Raw genomic sequence first — 18,143 nt, forward strand, 5'->3', positions numbered from 1 at the left:
AGTTGTGCTTTGTAAATCCCTATACCAAAACATTCCCATTAATGTAGCTGGGACTGAGTTACCTGCAGAACTTATCCAGTTTAACCTGACATATTTTGATGTAATCTTGGGAATGGATTGGCTTAGTAAGTACAGGGCTAGAATTGAGTGTCACACCCAGAAAGTGTCTCTTAGGGGGCCAAAGGGGAATAGAATTTCTTACCATGGAGTTGTGTCTAAGCCTGAACTCAGTATTGTGTCAGCCATGACTTTTCATTCTTATATTAGGAAAGGTTACCCCATATACTTGTGCCATGTGCAAGATGTGAATGTAGAAGAGAAAGCCATAGAACAGATTCCGGTAGTAAGAGAATTTCAGGATGTATTCCCAGAAGAAATCCCAGGGATGCCACCAGCTAGGGAGTTAGATTTCAAAATAGATGTAGTGCCTGGGACAGGAGCTATTTCCAAGGCACCATATAGGATGGCACCCGCAGAGATGAAGGAGTTGAAAGTGCAGTTAGAAGAGTTGCTTGAGAAAGGGTACATTAGACCGAGTGTCTCACCTTGGGGAGCACCTGTTCTGTTTGTGAGAAAGAAGGATGGGAGCATGAGATTGTGCATTGACTATCGAGAGTTAAACAATGTCACAGTAAAGAATAGGTATCCGTTACCTAGGATTGAGGATTTATTTGATCAACTTAAGGGTGCTGGGATCTTTTCGAAAATTGATTTGAGGTCGGGATACCACCAGTTGAGGATAGCAGCAGAAGATATACCTAAGACAGCCTTTCGCACAAGATATGGCCATTATGAGTTCACTGTCATGCCTTTTGGACTCACAAATGCGCCAGCAGCTTTTATGGACCTTATGAATAGAACTTTTCAGCCGTATTTGGATAGGTTTGTTGTGGTGTTTATAGATGATATTTTGGTGTACTCGAGGGATAAGGAAGAGCATGAGGAGCATCTAAGAAGAGTGTTGGAGATACTCCGTGAAAAGCAGTTGTATGCTAAATATTCTAAGTGTGAGTTTTGGCTAGAGAAAGTAGCATTCTTAGGCCATGTGATATCGAAAGAGGGAGTTGCAGTTGACCCATCTAAGATTCGAGCAGTGACTGATTGGCCTCGACCTACTAGTGTGACAGAAGTAAGGAGTTTCTTAGGCCTTGCTGGTTATTATAGGAGATTTGTGGAAGACTTTGCTAGAGTAGCTCAACCAATGACAAATTTAATGAAAAAGACAACGAGATTTCAGTGGGATGAGAAATGTGAGCAAGCTTTTCAAGAGTTGAAGCGAAAACTTACCTCTGCACCAGTTTTGACATTACCCTCGGGAGTTGATGGATTTGAGGTGTATAGTGATGCATCAAAAAAACGGTTTAGGGTGTGTACTTATGCAACATGGGAAGGTTGTAGCTTATGCATCGAGGCAACTTAAGCAGTATGAGAAGAATTACCCCACACATGATTTGGAGCTAGGGGCAGTGGTGTTTGCTCTTAAGATTTGGAGACACTACTTGTATGGTGTGAGGTGTAAGGTTTATACAGACCACAAAAGCTTGAAGTACATATTCACTCAAAAGGAGTTGAACATGAGACAAAGAAGATGGCTAGAACTGATAAAAGACTACGAATTGGACATCTTGTATCATGAAGGAAAGGCAAACAAGGTAGCTGACGCATTAAGCAGAAAGACAAGCCACACGATGAACACAATGGTGTTGGCAAAGGAGTTATGTAAGGAGTTTCAAAAGCTGAATCTGGAGGTGATGGAAGCTGGTCAAGTGGATGCTCAGTTGAATGCAATGTCAGTAGAACCTACCATATACGATGAGATTCGAGAGAAGCAAGCAACAGATGAATGGTTGGGAAAGGTGAGAAAAATGAAGGAAGAAGGAGCAGCTATTGACTTTGAAATCGACGATACTGGAGCAGTGAAATATAAGGGAAGATGGTGCATTCCAAAAGATGAAGATCTAAAGAGGAAAATCTTAGAGGAGGCTCACAATACTCCATACTCAGTGCATCCGGGCGGAGATAAACTTTATAAAGATCTTAAACAACATTTTTGGTGGTCTAACATGAAGCGTGAGGTAGCGGAGTTTGTAGCAAGATGTTTGACATGTCAGAAGGTAAAGATTCAGCATATGAGACCTGGAGGGAAGTTGCAATCTTTGGAGGTACTGGGATGGAAGTGGGAGTCGATTTCAATGGATTTCGTGATGGCATTACCACTTACCAAGACAGCAAAGAATGCAATTTGGGTCATAGTTGATCGCTTGACAAAGACAGCAAGATTCATTGCCATGAAGGATACTTGGAATGTGAACCAACTAGCAGATGCATACGTTCGTGAAATAGTGAGACTGCATGGAGTTACTAAGGACATCATTTTAGATAGGTACCCGAGATTCTTGTCAAACTTTTGGGGTACTTTTCAGAAAGCATTTGGTACTATACTAAAGTTTAGCACAGCATTTCATCCTGCTACCGATGGGCAGACAGAGAGGACGATTCAGACTCTAGAGGATATGTTAAGGGCTTGTGTAATGGATTTTGGTGGGTCGTGGGATGAGCGATTGCCTATGATTGAGTTCTCATATAATAATAGCTACCATGCAAGCATAGGAATGGCACCTTATGAAGCGTTATATGGGAGGAAATGCAGGAGTCCTTTGTGTTGGAGTGATATTAGTGAGTCGTTGACATTGGGGCCAGAAATGATAGAAGAAACAATAAGGCAGGTTAGGTTGATACAAGAGAATATGAAGGCAGCCCAGGATCGGCAGAAGTCATATGCAGACCAGAATAGAAGGGTGGTGGAGTTTGAAGTTGGAGAAAAAGCATTACTTAAGGTGTCACCGACCAAAGGTGTCATGCGATTTGGAAGGAAAGGAAAGTTGAGCCCGAGGTACATTGGCCCGTATGAGGTATTGAAGCGAATTGGAGAGGTGGCATATCAGTTAGCTTTACCAATGGAGTTAGCCAATGTCCACAATGTTTTCCATGTCTCCCAACTCAGAAAATATATCCATGACCCTAACCATGTAATCCAACCAGAGTCTATAGAGTTAGACGAGTCATTAACCTCCAAAGAACGCCCTATTAAGATTCTTGATACCAAAACCAGAAGTACGCGGAACAAGGCCGTTAAGTTAGTTAAAGTGCTATGGTCGAATCAAAATTCCGAAGAGGCAACGTGGGAAGCTGAGGATGACATGAAAAAGCGTTATCCAGAACTATTTGAGCAGGTATGCTAAGTTTCGAGGACGAAACTCTTTTTAGGGGGGGTGAAATAGGATGCTAACAGGTCAGTATTGTTCTTTTAGCACATTGGGTTAACCTTAAGTTCGAGGACGAACTTTGTTTTTAGGGGGAGTAGATGTAATATCCCGAATTTTCGGGTATTTTCTAATAAATTATTTTGATAAATTAAGATAATTTTACAATTAAAATAAAGTTTTTAATGAGTTTTAACTAATAGTCACTACAAGTATATTTTCAGATTTATTTTATAAATTTTCTGAAATTAGTCTCCTAGTTAAACCTAATACCCTAAGTATATTTTCAGAATTAATTTATATATTTTCTGAAATTAGTCTCCTAGTTAAACCTAATACCCTAAGTATATATAACCCAAACCTCACAAAAAAAATCTCTCGTTACATTAACTGATAGTAAACCCCTCCTCTCAATAATCTCCGCCGTTGTCACAGTACCCTTCCTCTCGGTAAGTAATAGATGTTTATCATTTCCAAGCTTTTCACTTTTAAAATCTATCTTCGATTTAGTGTTTTCTCGTCACTGCTAATTGACAATTATGGCTGACAATTGGGAGTGGGGATTGTTTAACTCATTAACTAACATTGTTTTGGGTTTTTCTATTGTACGTTCTTTAGGAATAGGTTCATACAGCAATGGTGTGCTTTGATTAAAAAAAAAATAATGAAAGTTGATTTATTAGACTAATTCTTGTTTATATTCTCTAACTATTACTACGCATAGATTAAGTTAGGTTGGGCAAATATTATGACTAACTTAGGTTATTTATTTTGTGTAATCGTAGACGGAGACTACTTAGGAACCACGCGAGGAGACTACTAGTTTGAGTACGTGCGTGTTCAAGGTAATTTTCAATGTCCATCATCTTTAGGTCCCGTTAGTAAAAGTATTTGGGTATATTTATGTGTTAATATGTGCTATGGAGATTAAGTGTTATATGCATATATATGAGTGTTATATATGATTTGAGTTTATGGGGATGTATAATATTAGTATTAGTATGTAAATGATATTTTGTACTAATATAATTATTTTACGAAAATGAATATCACTTCATCTGATTAATGTGTATGGAGGCTATTTTGATGCTGGACACAAGTTGGAGTTTGTTAATTAATTCTGGTTATAAATTTGTTCATGAATTGTATAAAGTTACAGAAGCACTCCAACTCTTTAATAAGAGCTGTAACAATTAAGAACTAAGTGATCGTTGTAATATATTGATAATGATGGGCTCAATTGTACTTCGTATAATTGTAGTTATGGACTCTTGTGACTACGACTATTATGTGCTGTGACCTTATTAAAAATATTAATTACGTAAAGTGTAATATTAGAGGGAAAAGCCCGTAAGGGTTAGGAACAGGTTGCCCTTCTAGATGTTGTTCTATCGGTGCACTTTAGTGGAGACCCGGTAGGCTTCTAGTAGGTTTCTATTATTCTGCAATAAACTTTCTGCTTAGTCTTCCTCCTAATTCTATTGGTGCGCGGTCGCGGAGACCCATAGTCAATTAGTGAGGGGTGTGCACACTAGGGACATTCTGTACTCATCTTACTTTGGCCATTCTCAAGGGTTACGCGCGACCCTTAGCGTTCTTTTTCCCTCACTTAATTAATATTGATCTTTATGTGATAAGTTTAATAACGGAGTTGTTAAATTGGTACTGGTTGTTTAATTGTCTATTTTATGTACTCAAAATGTTTTCAAACTAAAATTATTTATTTTACGGGATGGAGTTGGAATTACTCAGTTTATCTGATTTTTGGGAGTTCGTCTCTCTTGTCTCTTTTCTATTTATTTTTGCAGGTTGGTAAAGGTACTTGGCTACGAGTGAGGAGACGCTTAGAATAACCACCTAGTCAAGAGACAATTTCTATTTCAGTTTAAGTTTAAGTTGGTTTTTGTTATTCATTTTATGGGAATTGGTTGTAGTTTTTATGGGGCACCTTTTAAACCACTTAGTTAATTTTGACTTTAATGATTTTAAATTGTTTTGTTGCTTTGCATTTATTTCCTGTGGATAATAAATGTAGCAGTGACACTCCCAAGGTTCGGACGATTGTTTTATGATATAAAAACAGGGTTTTTGATTATATAAAAGGTCCAAATTTTGGGGGTGTTACAGCAAGGCCCAACACGCATGTAATACCTCGTATTTTTATAATAATTATAAATATATTTTATTATATTTATAAAGCATTTTATGATTTTTAGAATTTATTTCGCATTTAAATATTATTTAGATGTATTTTAATTAATTACAATATTTATTATTTTAATTAATTACGAAACGAATTTAATTTCCAAGTCGGAAAATTTAATGGGTCGCAAGTAATTTTAAAAGTTTGGGTTTTTAAATAAAAGTCCAACTCGTTTTATAAAACGAGCTCAATCAAAAGAATTTAATTCTAAGCTCTAGGCTAGCCCAATCATTTAATTTCTAAGCCCAATGTCAAATTCCCAATCCCTAGCCCACTAGGGATTTGAGAGCCTATAAATAGGACTCTCCTCATTAAATGATCCCCTTGTTTTTCATTAAAGCCTATTTCTTTTTCTTTCCCCACACTCTTCCTCTCTCTCCTCTCTTTGTGCCGGCTCCTCACCCGCACCGCACAGCCCTCGTGCTGCCATGCTTCGTGCCCTCGTTACCCGCACACCCCTCGCCCTCTCCCTCTTGCTCGCAGCGTGCACTCGTTGTGCCCTGCGCTGCTGTTGTGCCTCTGTTGCTGCGTGTCTTGCTGCGCGCCAGCCAGCCCTCGCCCTCGTCTCTCTTGCGCGCCCTCGCGCCAGCCTCTCGCCCTCGTCCCTCGTCTCTCGCGCAACGCTGCTGCCTGCTTGTCGCCCCTTGCCGCGCGCGCACACACACGAGTGTGTGTGTGTGTGTCTTCTTGCTCGTTCGTTCAATTCTTTCGCCCAATCACAATTAATTCGTGGTTGTTCCGTGCTATAGGCCGGATTGGTATAATTCTCTTCTTCCTTACCTATTCTATTTCAATTCCGTATTTTAAATTATATTATTATTGTTTTGAATAATTAAAATGCTGGGAATCGGTTATGAACACCGTATTTTCAGGATTTGTATGTTTTAATTCATGAGGCGTATTTTAATTTTTAAACCATGAATTTTCATATTTATTTGTGTAATAAAGAATTGATTTTTGTGTTGTTAAATTGGTTTTATTGGGAAATTCAAGTTAGGGTTTTAACCTAGACCTAATGGGTCAATTGATTAGCATAATTAAGTGATTAATTTAATTATTATAATCAATTATATTTTCAGATTTATAAAAAGGTTTAAAGTGTTGATTTTGTGGAAAAAGTATGTTTTCATACTAGGGATTAGTTTTGCAAATTGAGACGATTATATTATTAAAGAACGATTGAATTCTAATTATTAACAAGGTTTTATATTTTATAAAGTTGCTGGAAATATAATGAACATGGAAATAATTAAGGTTTCATTATTTTGATGATAGGAGGTGATTTCTAAGTGAGTGATCGTTTTGCAAAGTGGCCCCTACGCTTAGGTATTCAATGTACGTACAAGTCTAGGGCGTCCACATTATTTGTCAAGGGACATTACATGATTGTTATTGATGTGAATTATATTATGTGAACTTGGTGGATTCATATTTGTTTGGGTGAACGATCATGTGAATTATTATTATTGGAATTATTGATTCATTGATTGAACAAGCATGTTGGGACTATTGGGAGTATGGATTTCATTGTCAATCATGTTGTTCAATATTTATGCATGTATGGTTTGTTTCACATGCAAGGGATGGATTATTTATTGTAATGCTATTGTACGGGATGTCTAGCATACTTTTGAGCCAATTATTCGTACCTCATTGTACTATTTATTTTACCACATGTGAAGGGTTAGCTCACGTAAGCCACCGCACATGTAGGGTTCAGTTGAGAATATTTTATATGAAATGAATTAGTATTTTGTCGTGCAAGGGCACAACCCTCATGTTAACAAGCATGATGTGGAATCTCACTTTTGTGAGAAGGAACTTGGTAGTAATTACAATACGTCTTGATTTATTGATCACAAGTCCTAAAGGATTAAAATGAGATTGTTTTGGTTGTCTTTTATTAATTGTATGTATGTATGTGTGTTCGAGTCTCGATTTCACCATTAATAAAATATTAATAAACGTAAAGTGCAACCAGAACAAGCTTCAAAACTCTTGGAACGTATATACCTTGAGTATGAACAATGGGGGGAGACTTGCCGGAAAACTCGTTCTCCTACTAATGACACAAGACGTTGTTTCATTTAATTTATGCGCTGGAATTCCGTCGGTATGGCCCGACACTCGGTATGGTCCGATGTTTATTATTTATTATGGTGTTTGGTGGGTTCCCAACACCCTTCCTTTATGGAATATTCTTTTGGCTCTTTCGAAGCTTGTTCTAATTAATTTGTGAGTCAAGAGTCGAGTCAAGAGTCGAGTCTTGTATTCATGAATTGCTTGTTATTTATTAAATAGCTTTTGCATGTTGATTAGTATTTTGGCGAGTGATGCATGTTTATAGTTTTATTTCACTTTAGCCTTGTAAGTACTCAACTTTTGCTGACTACGTGCCTTGTGTCTCTTGGTCATGGCCTTTGCTTTAATGACCCTATGATGATCCATCATTTGCACTTGCATTGTTGGGGAGTAGATTAATTTAGCAGGTTGGTAGATCAAAGTACGATCAAAATCATGTAGCTTGGGATGGTTGAGAGAGTTGCATTCTTTTGTGCTTTGAAACTAATTTTAAAATTATACTTTATTCATATTTTGGGTTGTTGGATTTTTAATACTTTGGTTTTGGGCCGTTATGGTTCCAACTTGTAGGAGGCCTCAATAATTATTATTTATGTTGGTTTGAAAGTTAGTTGACATTAATTTCCGCTGCGTAATTCTGGTACTAGCCTTAACCGTTATCACGGTGGCGGTAATACTTTAGTAGTTCCTTTATTTTAAGTTGGAAAATGGTTTTATAAATGCAAGGAATTGTTAGGGTGTTACAAAGTGGTATACTAGAGCTTAGTTTCATTCCTTCTTTGTAGTAAGCAATACTACAAAGTAGTAATCGGAGACTAATGCTTCTTTGTATTAATACATACTACAAAGTGGTATTTGCGGAACTTTAGGATTTTTAAATATTATTTTCCTAAATTCAAAACGTATTATTTTGAATACTCAATATTTTAAAGGTCAAATACCAATTATTGTGGGTCGTTTGAAACGAGTTATAAAGTTTGGATTATTATTTAATTTAATTAATTTTTTCCGAAATTTTTATTTTATGCGAAATTTTCGAATTAAATTCGAAATATTTTTATTATTTTCGGATTTTCTTTTATTTAAATATCCGAATTTATTTTATTTATTTATTCGAATTTTTTTTTCAATTTTTTTTAAAAAATTTCGGATTTTCTTTTTATTATTAAATATCCGAAATTAATTTATTTAATTGATAATTCTTATTAATTTTCGATTTTAATTTTAATAATTTCAACTAAGTTAGGAGTTATTTCTTAATTAATTTCGAAAATTAATATTACTTTCAAGTGAGGAATTGGTAGATTAAGAAGGGCATATTAGTTTAAGTATGCATTTTATGTGATTATGTGATTTATTAAGTGCCACGTATGTGTTTTGACCATGTTTTATCTTGATTTGTGTGATTATTTGCATCATAATTCATGTTGAGCATATACTTGTGCATTAAAATTGTATGGCTCCACGAACTATTCATTGTATCCTTTTGGGTTGGAATTTCTTTGGGAACGCGTTAGTAAGACTTTTTAGTTGTGAATTTTCAGGATTTAAGATGCTACCTTCTAAGTTCTCAAGTCTAGGATATCTAGAGAAACTGGATAACGAGACTCCTCATATGTATGTTCAAAAGATTGTGTTTGCTTGCTACTACTTTGCTTCAACCAAGGATATGCCACATCTTAGGCAAAAGGATATGATGGCTAGTATGGTTATTCATTGCTTGCCCCATAAGAATCCTTACATAGACCTTAAGAACAAGTTCAGTGACATGCACTATAATGATGGTACCCCTAATTGGTACAAGTATGGGACTGGAGATGTTAGGTGGAAGTATGATACTGAAGTTCTCACTATTATCTTAGAGGTTGCGGAGAATAGTTATGAGGATGGAAAATACTCTGCGGGTCTAGGTATGGGCTATGGAGGAGAAGAAAGTGATGGTGAAGATGGCATGATACATGATTAGCAAGCTAATGATGTTGAGGAGGATGATGATGATGTAGTTGAGATTGAGAATCCTAATCCTGTAGTTCCTGAACCAACAATTGAGATATCTAGTGGATCTGAGGATGAGCTTGAAGAGGACAATGTGGTTGATAGTGAGCCACAACAGGATGATGAGGCTATGGATGAAGATTCTGATCCGGAAGAAGACTTGGATGATCCTAATGATCAAGACTTTACTCCAGAGCAATACAAAGAAAAAGATGATCGTCGTGAAGACATTAGTCTTTAGAGAAATGTAATCCTTAGTTATTTATTTCGTTGAGTAATAAAGTGGCAAAGCTACTATTTATGGTTATTAGTTCAATTATGGTTTGGGGAAATAAAAGTAATGTTATTGATGGATGTAAGACTTATTCATTGGAGTTTTAATAAAAGAATAGAATTTCCTTTTTCGTTATCCTTTAAGTTCAATTCTCAATTCTAAGTCTTGTGGGTATCGCAAAGGGATTAATTGTTATTTCTTCAATAAAATTTTATGTGCAAGGTGGTCAAGTTAGCAACCATCTAAATTACATGCATCGAATAAGTGGGAGAGAAGGCCCCAAAGTGGCGCCAACTTCCCTAGGAGGCGTTTTACATGTGTTCTTGTTGTGAGTGGGTTCATTGTCGAACTAGTGCCTTAGTGATGTCGTGTCCAACCAATATTAAAGTTAGTCTTTTATTCTATTCAGGGGAAGGGATATGGCTAACCAGGAAATTTCTGAAGTGGTTAATGAAGGAAATAGTGCCCTTGGTCCAAGTATGCATATAATATTAAGTCTAATAAATGCGGTTCAGTAATAATTAACAAGTTAATAATTAAGTGAGATCAAGTGAGCTGAATGCCTAGCTAGAGGCCGCTTCAGTTCAAGTAGGATTAATGATATTAATCCACAGCTTACTCTTGACTGAACCCGTAGGGTCACACAAATAGTACGTAAACGGATCAAGTATTTAATGGCATTAAATACTCCATCTATGGATATTAGGAATCGACGGATCTTGGTTTCAGTGGGAGCTGAGATCGTCACAAGCAAGAAATGAATACTCCGGAAACGATGATATTACCGGAAACGGAAATATGGATCGTATCGGAAATATAAATATTATCCAAGTCGTATGTGTTGCCGGAAACGGAAACATGGTACGTATCGGAAAATATTATCGGAAATGGAAATATTGCCGGAATCGGAAATATTGCCGGAAACGGAAATATTGTCAGAATCGGAAATATTATCGGAATCAGAAAATAATTCCGGAAACGGAAATATTAAATATTTGTTCGAAACGGAAATTAATTCCGGAATCGGAAATATTAAATATTGTTCGTATCGGAAATGAATTCCGGAATCGGGAATTTAATCGGAAGCGTATCCTACGAATTAGCATCGGACGAGGCTCGCTAGACGAAGGCCCAGCACGAAGCCAGGCCGTCGCCCAGCAAGCCACACGCACACGCCAAGCCTCGACCAGGCCCAGCGCAAGCCAGGCCCAGCCAAGGCTTTGGGCGCGCGCGCGGGCAAAGCCAGCGGGCATGGGCCGAGGCGCTGTGCGCTCAGCGTGGGCCGCAAGGCCTGCGCGGGTGTACGGTGCTTCGTGCGATGCTCGTGTGCGAATCTTAAAGCTATCGGGATTAGATAAAGGATTAAATCCTAAACCTATTAGATAAAGTTTATTTAATAAGAGTCCTAGCAGGATTCTAATTAAAATTAATTCGTATCCTAATAGGATTCCAGTTCCTTTTCCATACCTCTATAAATAGGTGCCTAGGGTCATAATTTATAGACACATTTGAAGTATTCTAAAGGTAAGATTTTGAAGAAAAATCAGCCACACTCTTGCCCCTAACCAGCCGAAAATCTATACTACCTTAAGGGCGATTCTAGTTGGTCAAGCTTAAGGCGGATCCGGACATGCTGTGGACTATCTACGGAGGGACGACACTTGGAGTCCTAAAGACTTGTTCTTGTTCGGTTCGGGCACAGCTAGGGAGGGCACGCAACAAAGTGTATGCATCTAAACTATGCTAAATGATTATGTGTAAATAATATGTTTTCCTGGCTTTTTGGTTTTTCCGCATGATTTATGTTTAGTCATATGAATCATAACCTAACAGTGGTATCACGAGCCTCTTATTATTTTCATAATCTAAATTGCATAAACATGGTTAAATATTACAAATTTGCAAGGAATTAAAAGGGGTGATTAATTTTCGTAATTGCTAATTAGTTGCAAATTGCGTTTATTTAATTATATGTACGCAGTTTTTCGGCAGTTTCTTCGTTACTCATCCAAATCGAGTGATTTTTGTGTCAATTCCGCATGTAAAAGGCATTCTAAAATTTTGACAAAAAAAAAATTATTTTTCGCCGTAACCCAGAATTCCCAAATTCGAAGCCTAACTATGACTTTTCGGAGGTTTTAGTTTTTCGAACGCAAAAGTTTGTAAATTTAAGATGTTAAATTAAATATTTGCGATTCTTGTTGATAAATCTTGAATTTTTGATTGACCTACTGTATATGTTTAACAAGTTTGAATGCCTAGCCTTGTTAATTATGCAATCTAATTTGTAATTATGATTAATTTGTTGAAATTCGAATAATTTAGAATTGATTTGATTTTCATAATTAATTAATAATTTAATTAGATACCTATGATTTAAAACCACCATAAAAATTGTTAATTTGTGTTACATTTTAAATTTTTATGACCTAGATTTGAATCCATGATTAATCGGAAATTAATTGATTAATAAATTTTTGATTTTTCGTCCTAAAATTATGAAATTAATATGTTTTATTAATTTGTCATTAATTTTGAATTAAAAATTTTAAATTTTTATGCAATTCGCTCATAAAACTTGCACGCACAAAGCAATGGACGCTACGTGTTACCCTTAAGGGGTGTTGTATAGTGCGGGCATGCGACGACGAGCAAGGGAGCTCGTCGCCCATGCGGTACGAATGCAGCGAGCAAGGCGAGTGGCGCGCGAGCACAAGGCAGCAGCCCTGCCTTGTGTCGAGTGCTGCGCGCATGTGGGCGATGGGCGAGCAGCGACGGCATGGCACAAGCAGAGGCGCGCGCGCGCGAGGGCGAGAGTTGGTCGCCCAGCGATCGCAGCTCAGCGCGCCAACACGCGTGGCCTCGAGCGCTTGCTTGCGCGAGCGAGCGAGCGAGCACCATCGTAGCTGCTGCGTTTGCGCGTGGCTGCTGCGATGATGTGCCATGGGCCAGCGATGGTCGTGCAATCGATGGGGCTTGGGCGCAAGCCCAAGTACTCGTCATGTTACGATTGTCGAGTTTCAAATTTTAATTTGAAAATTTTTAGTTCATGTAATTTTAATTAATTTTAAAATTAAATAATTTAAATTGTTTTCTTGGATTTTAATTTTGAATATTATAATTATTATAAATTTTATTTATTCTAATTATTTTACTAAAATTAAAAACCTTGAATTAATTTAAAATTCGACTGAAAAATAAATTAAATAAATGGATTCAATTATAAATTTATATGAGCTTTAAATTTTAATTAAATTTGTATGTTTCCGGTTAGACTAGAAATACATTTTTATGTTTAAAATTAGTAAAGCATATGGATTTATTGGTTTAAGTGGGAGCCATTTTTAGTCATAAACTCTTGATTAGGTCTACAAATACTTTAAGGTTAAACAACTTGATTAGAATTAATAAGGACTGAATAATTGGTAGATTATTGGTGCCCTTGATTAATTGCTGCAAATGTTTATATGATGCATACAATGTGTTTTAACTAACCAATTATGTGGGCCATTCATGATAATGAATGGATGAATGGTATATATTGTATATGAACTGTTTTGCAGGTTATGAAGTGACTAGTATGGCCCAAATAGGATAGAAAATATGGTCTGCGTATCATTAATTTGAATGTAATTGGTCTAAAGTACCAAATTTGTTTTTCAATTTAAATATGGTCTGCGTACCATCAAATAGTTGTAATTAGTTTTAATTATAGCTTATCCTATTTGGAGAAAATGGCGCCTCCCACGGTGAAATTCAAGACGAAGTTTCCATTTTCGAGACGGACTTTGAAGTTGAAGCTTCAAGATGAAGTCGGGCCATACTAGATCACATTTATCTTATGCATGCTTTAAGTTATTTATTGCTTTAAATATGTCTTAATTATGCATGAGATTGTGGCTTGATTATGTTGCATGATTAAGGATTTTAGTTCACTTAAAATCTAACCAACATAGTAAGAGCCTTAAGTTTCAAACTTAAAAATTGAGTTAAAAGGTGCCATGCCAAAATAACACTTACTTGGATATCCTTTACATCGATCTTAGTAATAGTTTTCCGCCATAGCGAGGTGTTACTTATCGATACTAAAGGGGTAAGGTACACAAATAATTGTGAGTACATGTTAGTTTTGGTGAAACTCAACGATATAAGTAAGGAGTCCTTTTATGTCGTGGCAAAATCGATAGGTTTACCTAATAAGTTCTTAGACGTACCTATCAACCAAGAGTAGTTTCTAGACTATTAGCAAAAGGTTTTTGCTTACCTAAAATGTTTTAGAATTGAGTCAAAATACATAATGTGCTTAATTCTTCAATGGTTTTAGGGTCTTGGAATCATTTTATTCACACCTGCCGAAACAATAAATTCGAATAAAATGCTAATAACTTGTTTGAATTGCATGATTGCTTTAATTTTCAAGTTATTATTCATGATAAATGTTTAGACTTTGCATGCTTCAATATATGTTTTAATTATTATTTATAATTAAATATCTTGCACTGCGGTAAATCCTTTTAGAAAGGTAACAGTAAATTTCCTCGATTGGTAATGAATCCAAGAACGATTCACGGAAATGAGAGAAAATGAGTAATTTAAATGTACGTTTCTTTTAGTGACTTTTATGGTTGTTTTCGAGTATCAAAATCGAATGGCAAACCAATTGGTGCTTGTGAATTCAAAATACAATGTAGTTTTGAGATCATAAAGCATTGAGTTTAAACGCTCAGCTTTACCAATGGTTAACAACCTAAAATCTTTTTCCATTTAATTCTCGAATGAGTCTAGTCCCTAGACATTCGAATAGATCGATGCTTAGAGAACTTTAGAAGCTTCTGGTAAGATCATCTAGTTGAAACAGAATATTCAACATAAATGGTAAGAACTTTGTTGGAGTGACATTAGACATGTCTAAACAAAGTATAAAAGTCAACACTAGAGAATTCAATTCTTAAGACTATAAGAAAGGGTACAAGAAATAGGAAAACAAGGAACAAGTGAAAAGGAATTTACAATTCCGTTTCTACCTATAAGTTTATGTTTAAAGAGAAGTGACCTAGCAATCAAACTTCCTTGGTATCATATACCGCTTGAGGTTCTTACTTCGGTAATAACTCAAACAATGGAAGCTAGGCTACACTAATGGCCTACAAATGGGAAATGAAGCATGGCAATGCTATATTATTTGTAGGGTCATCTAGTTTGTTTTAAGTCCTTTCAAAGGCTGGAACTTAATGGTTATTTTGTTCCATAATCAGCATACCTAAATTTCTGTTTTCAAACACAGAAAGACTCACATTCAAGAAAAAAAAAACAATTTTTGTTTGTTTATTTGAATGAAATGGTCAATTACGGGTTGAGTCAATATGCTTGATTAAAACAAACAACTCTTTAAAAATAAAACTTTACTAGGTTCAAATCAACCCCTTGATTTGAGTTCCATTAATCTTTGGCATTGTTGCTTAGACCATGTCAACAAGTTAACATTCAAAAGCTCTATTTTGATGGACTTTTTAAAGTTGATTGATTTCTAGATCATTCAAGACGAGCTAGTCTTACTTGTTGAAAGTAACAAAAGATATGAACTATTGTTAGAACGCCTAGACAATAGAGTTCAAAGCTAAAGAAAGATTTTATGACTTTATTATTTCACATAGATTTGAGTGAATATAGGTTTATTTACTCAATGTGATATAAGTTTGAATCTGTTTGGCTAGTTCAAAGATTCAGAAGTATAAATCCCACTTGGCAAGAAATCATAAAGATCTAGGTTAGATCAGGTTGATGATTACTTAAGTCAAGAATGATCATCAATGATTGTGTGTAGTAAAATTCACAATCTAGCTCCATGAGATATGGCATATCTATGTTGGAATGATCGAAGTCGATTAGTACTTGATTCGATCAATGATGGATCATAAAGATTTTTCCTATAATTTCTAAACAAAATGCTCAACTACCACCAAACTAAACCAAATTCGTCAAAGCTATTGAAAAGTAATTTCAGAATATCTTTTCATAATATATCTAAAGAGTTCCTAAACTCAGTGGGAGCTTAGTGTTTGTTATTCAACAAACTGAGGCCCAAGTATAGATATATGTTTCATTGTGATTTATTCAAATGAGACACAAGGGTATTGTTTCTACCACGAATTTTTGAGAACATAATGTTTGTTTGCTCGAAATAATGTCCTTTTGGAGATTCGTTTCCAAAATGACAAGTGGGAGAAAATAGACCTCGAAAGTCTTCGAGGCGAACAACAAACATAAACGGACAATCCGGAGGCTTTTCGAAGTTCTCTAGAAAATCCGAACACGTATTCTTTAAGGACTTTAGAAGTGGCTTTTAAAGAATAGACATCTCTTAGAAGACTTTACAAGTGCTTCAAGGAGAACAGAATATTCAAAGGACTTTTAAGTGGCTATTCTATTGTTTGATGTTCTATACCCAAGTAGGCATAGAGTTCAAGTCACTGAAACTATGCGATTCTTCTATTAGATAGTGAAGAAACCTACAACTTGCAGTCAAACTATTATCACAAAGATTAATGAGTTTGTCACTTGTAAGAAAGCTATGACGAAATATAGATTCCCTAAAATGGTTAGAGGCCATATATAGACTATATGTTTAATTGGTTAAAGGCCATAAAACATAACCAATGTTTTGATGACAAAATTGAAATTTTGTTGATTTGCAAGAATAGGTTAACACCTGTTGGTTGAAAATTGGTTTTAAGGATAAAAACCATCAAACATGGAATTGTGTTCACGCACAAAGCTAGATTAGTTGCTAAAGGTTACAAGAAAATTCATGGCATGGATTGTGTTGAAACCTCATGCATAATCGTAATGCTCAAGTCTATAAATCAAGCAATGATTGCATATTGGTACATATGGCAATTGGATGACAAAACGTATTCCTCAATCAAATGTTGGAAGAAACTATGTACATGGCATGTCATAGGATTTGTGGATCCAAATAATGCTTGAAAGGAAAGCTAGCTTATGAAATCTAAGTACATATTTAAGCAAGTAATTGGGAATTGGAATTGTATTTTAGTGAAGCTAATAAGTATTTTAGTTTCATAAAATGTACATGATTCTTATAGATATATAAGAAGTTTAGTGGGAGTACATAAAACTTAATTGGTCCTATGTGTATCACACACATATCTCTCTATTGTGAAATAACATTCAAATGCTAATTTGAAATTATTCATCAATGACGGACCAAGGCGAAACTTAGTACATAATGGGTATTAAGATCTATTTTCAAAGATCTTATAATATTGTTTTAGATTAGTAATGGCATTTACTAAATCAAACACGAAAGACTCCATTGGAGATATTCGACCCATGTAAAGAATGTTTGAACTATGTATAAGCATTTACTGAGTTAAACATCAAAGAATCTAATGAGATTCTTCACCTATATTATATGTCAATGAATTTAGCTGGATTTAGTATCTACTGAAACTATATGAGCTAAAGATACATGAATAGAATTCAATTGGGAGTTATTCTGCAAAAGAATTTATCATGTATAATATAATATGAGGATCGCCAAAAACGTGTCGTATGACTTTAGGCATGACGAACATATACCAATCTCTATTGATCTAAGTGAAGATCAACTAGATTGAGATCAAGAAAAACTTATGGTACTTGAAAAGGTACATAGGAATAATTCTTGATTCAAGGAAATAAAGATATGCTAAATAGTTGATGCTACACGCATAAACACTGGAAAAGGATCAAGAAAGATCCCTTTGGAGTTAACCATTGACAAGGACGAGCTAAAAGAGCATCGTGTTTTGAAATGGCAAAATGGATTGGAGACCATGAGTTGTTGCGTGGGAAATTAAAATAATAATTTCTATGTTCTAAGATACAGCTGGAAAGTCTTCCACATATCTGTGAACTGCTTAATTGGATAAGTAAATCCAAACAAAGCATCACTAGGAACCTAAACAGTTGAAGTAAAAGTAATTATTGCCTAAGAAGCAATAAAACAGGGTTGTTTATTAAGTTCTTCACTGAACTTGAGTAGATCACATGTCTTCTGGCTTGATGGTTCTTCATTGCAAAATGCGTAGAACCACTCTTGAAGCAAGAAAGATGTTTGCTGACTTGATGGTTCTTCATTGAAAAATGTGTAGAACCACTGATGTAGCAAGAAAGACTAGATCAACAAAATAAACATACTCAAAAGATCTTATCATCTATCTCGAAGAACATTCGATGAAAAGGATATTAAGATTGGCAAAGCATGATAACTAAACCTATGCAACAAGTGAGAAGCAACACTCACATTGTAGCACTGGAAATC

At 35.6% G+C, this 18,143-nt stretch overlaps 1 long non-coding RNA gene across 1 annotated transcript; it reads left to right on the forward strand.

The window, feature by feature from the left end:
• Positions 1-3,547: 3,547 nt before the first annotated feature.
• Positions 3,548-5,211, forward strand: LOC130460981 (uncharacterized). The gene is made up of 3 exons (XR_008921244.1): positions 3,548-3,712; positions 4,049-4,108; positions 5,072-5,211. It is a non-coding gene; the product is annotated as an uncharacterized lncRNA (long non-coding RNA).
• The last annotated feature ends 12,932 nt before the right edge of the window (positions 5,212-18,143 follow it).

Source organism: Spinacia oleracea, chromosome 5 (genome assembly GCF_020520425.1).
Source record: "Spinacia oleracea cultivar Varoflay chromosome 5, BTI_SOV_V1, whole genome shotgun sequence".
NCBI classification, from domain to species: domain Eukaryota; kingdom Viridiplantae; phylum Streptophyta; class Magnoliopsida; order Caryophyllales; family Amaranthaceae; genus Spinacia; species Spinacia oleracea.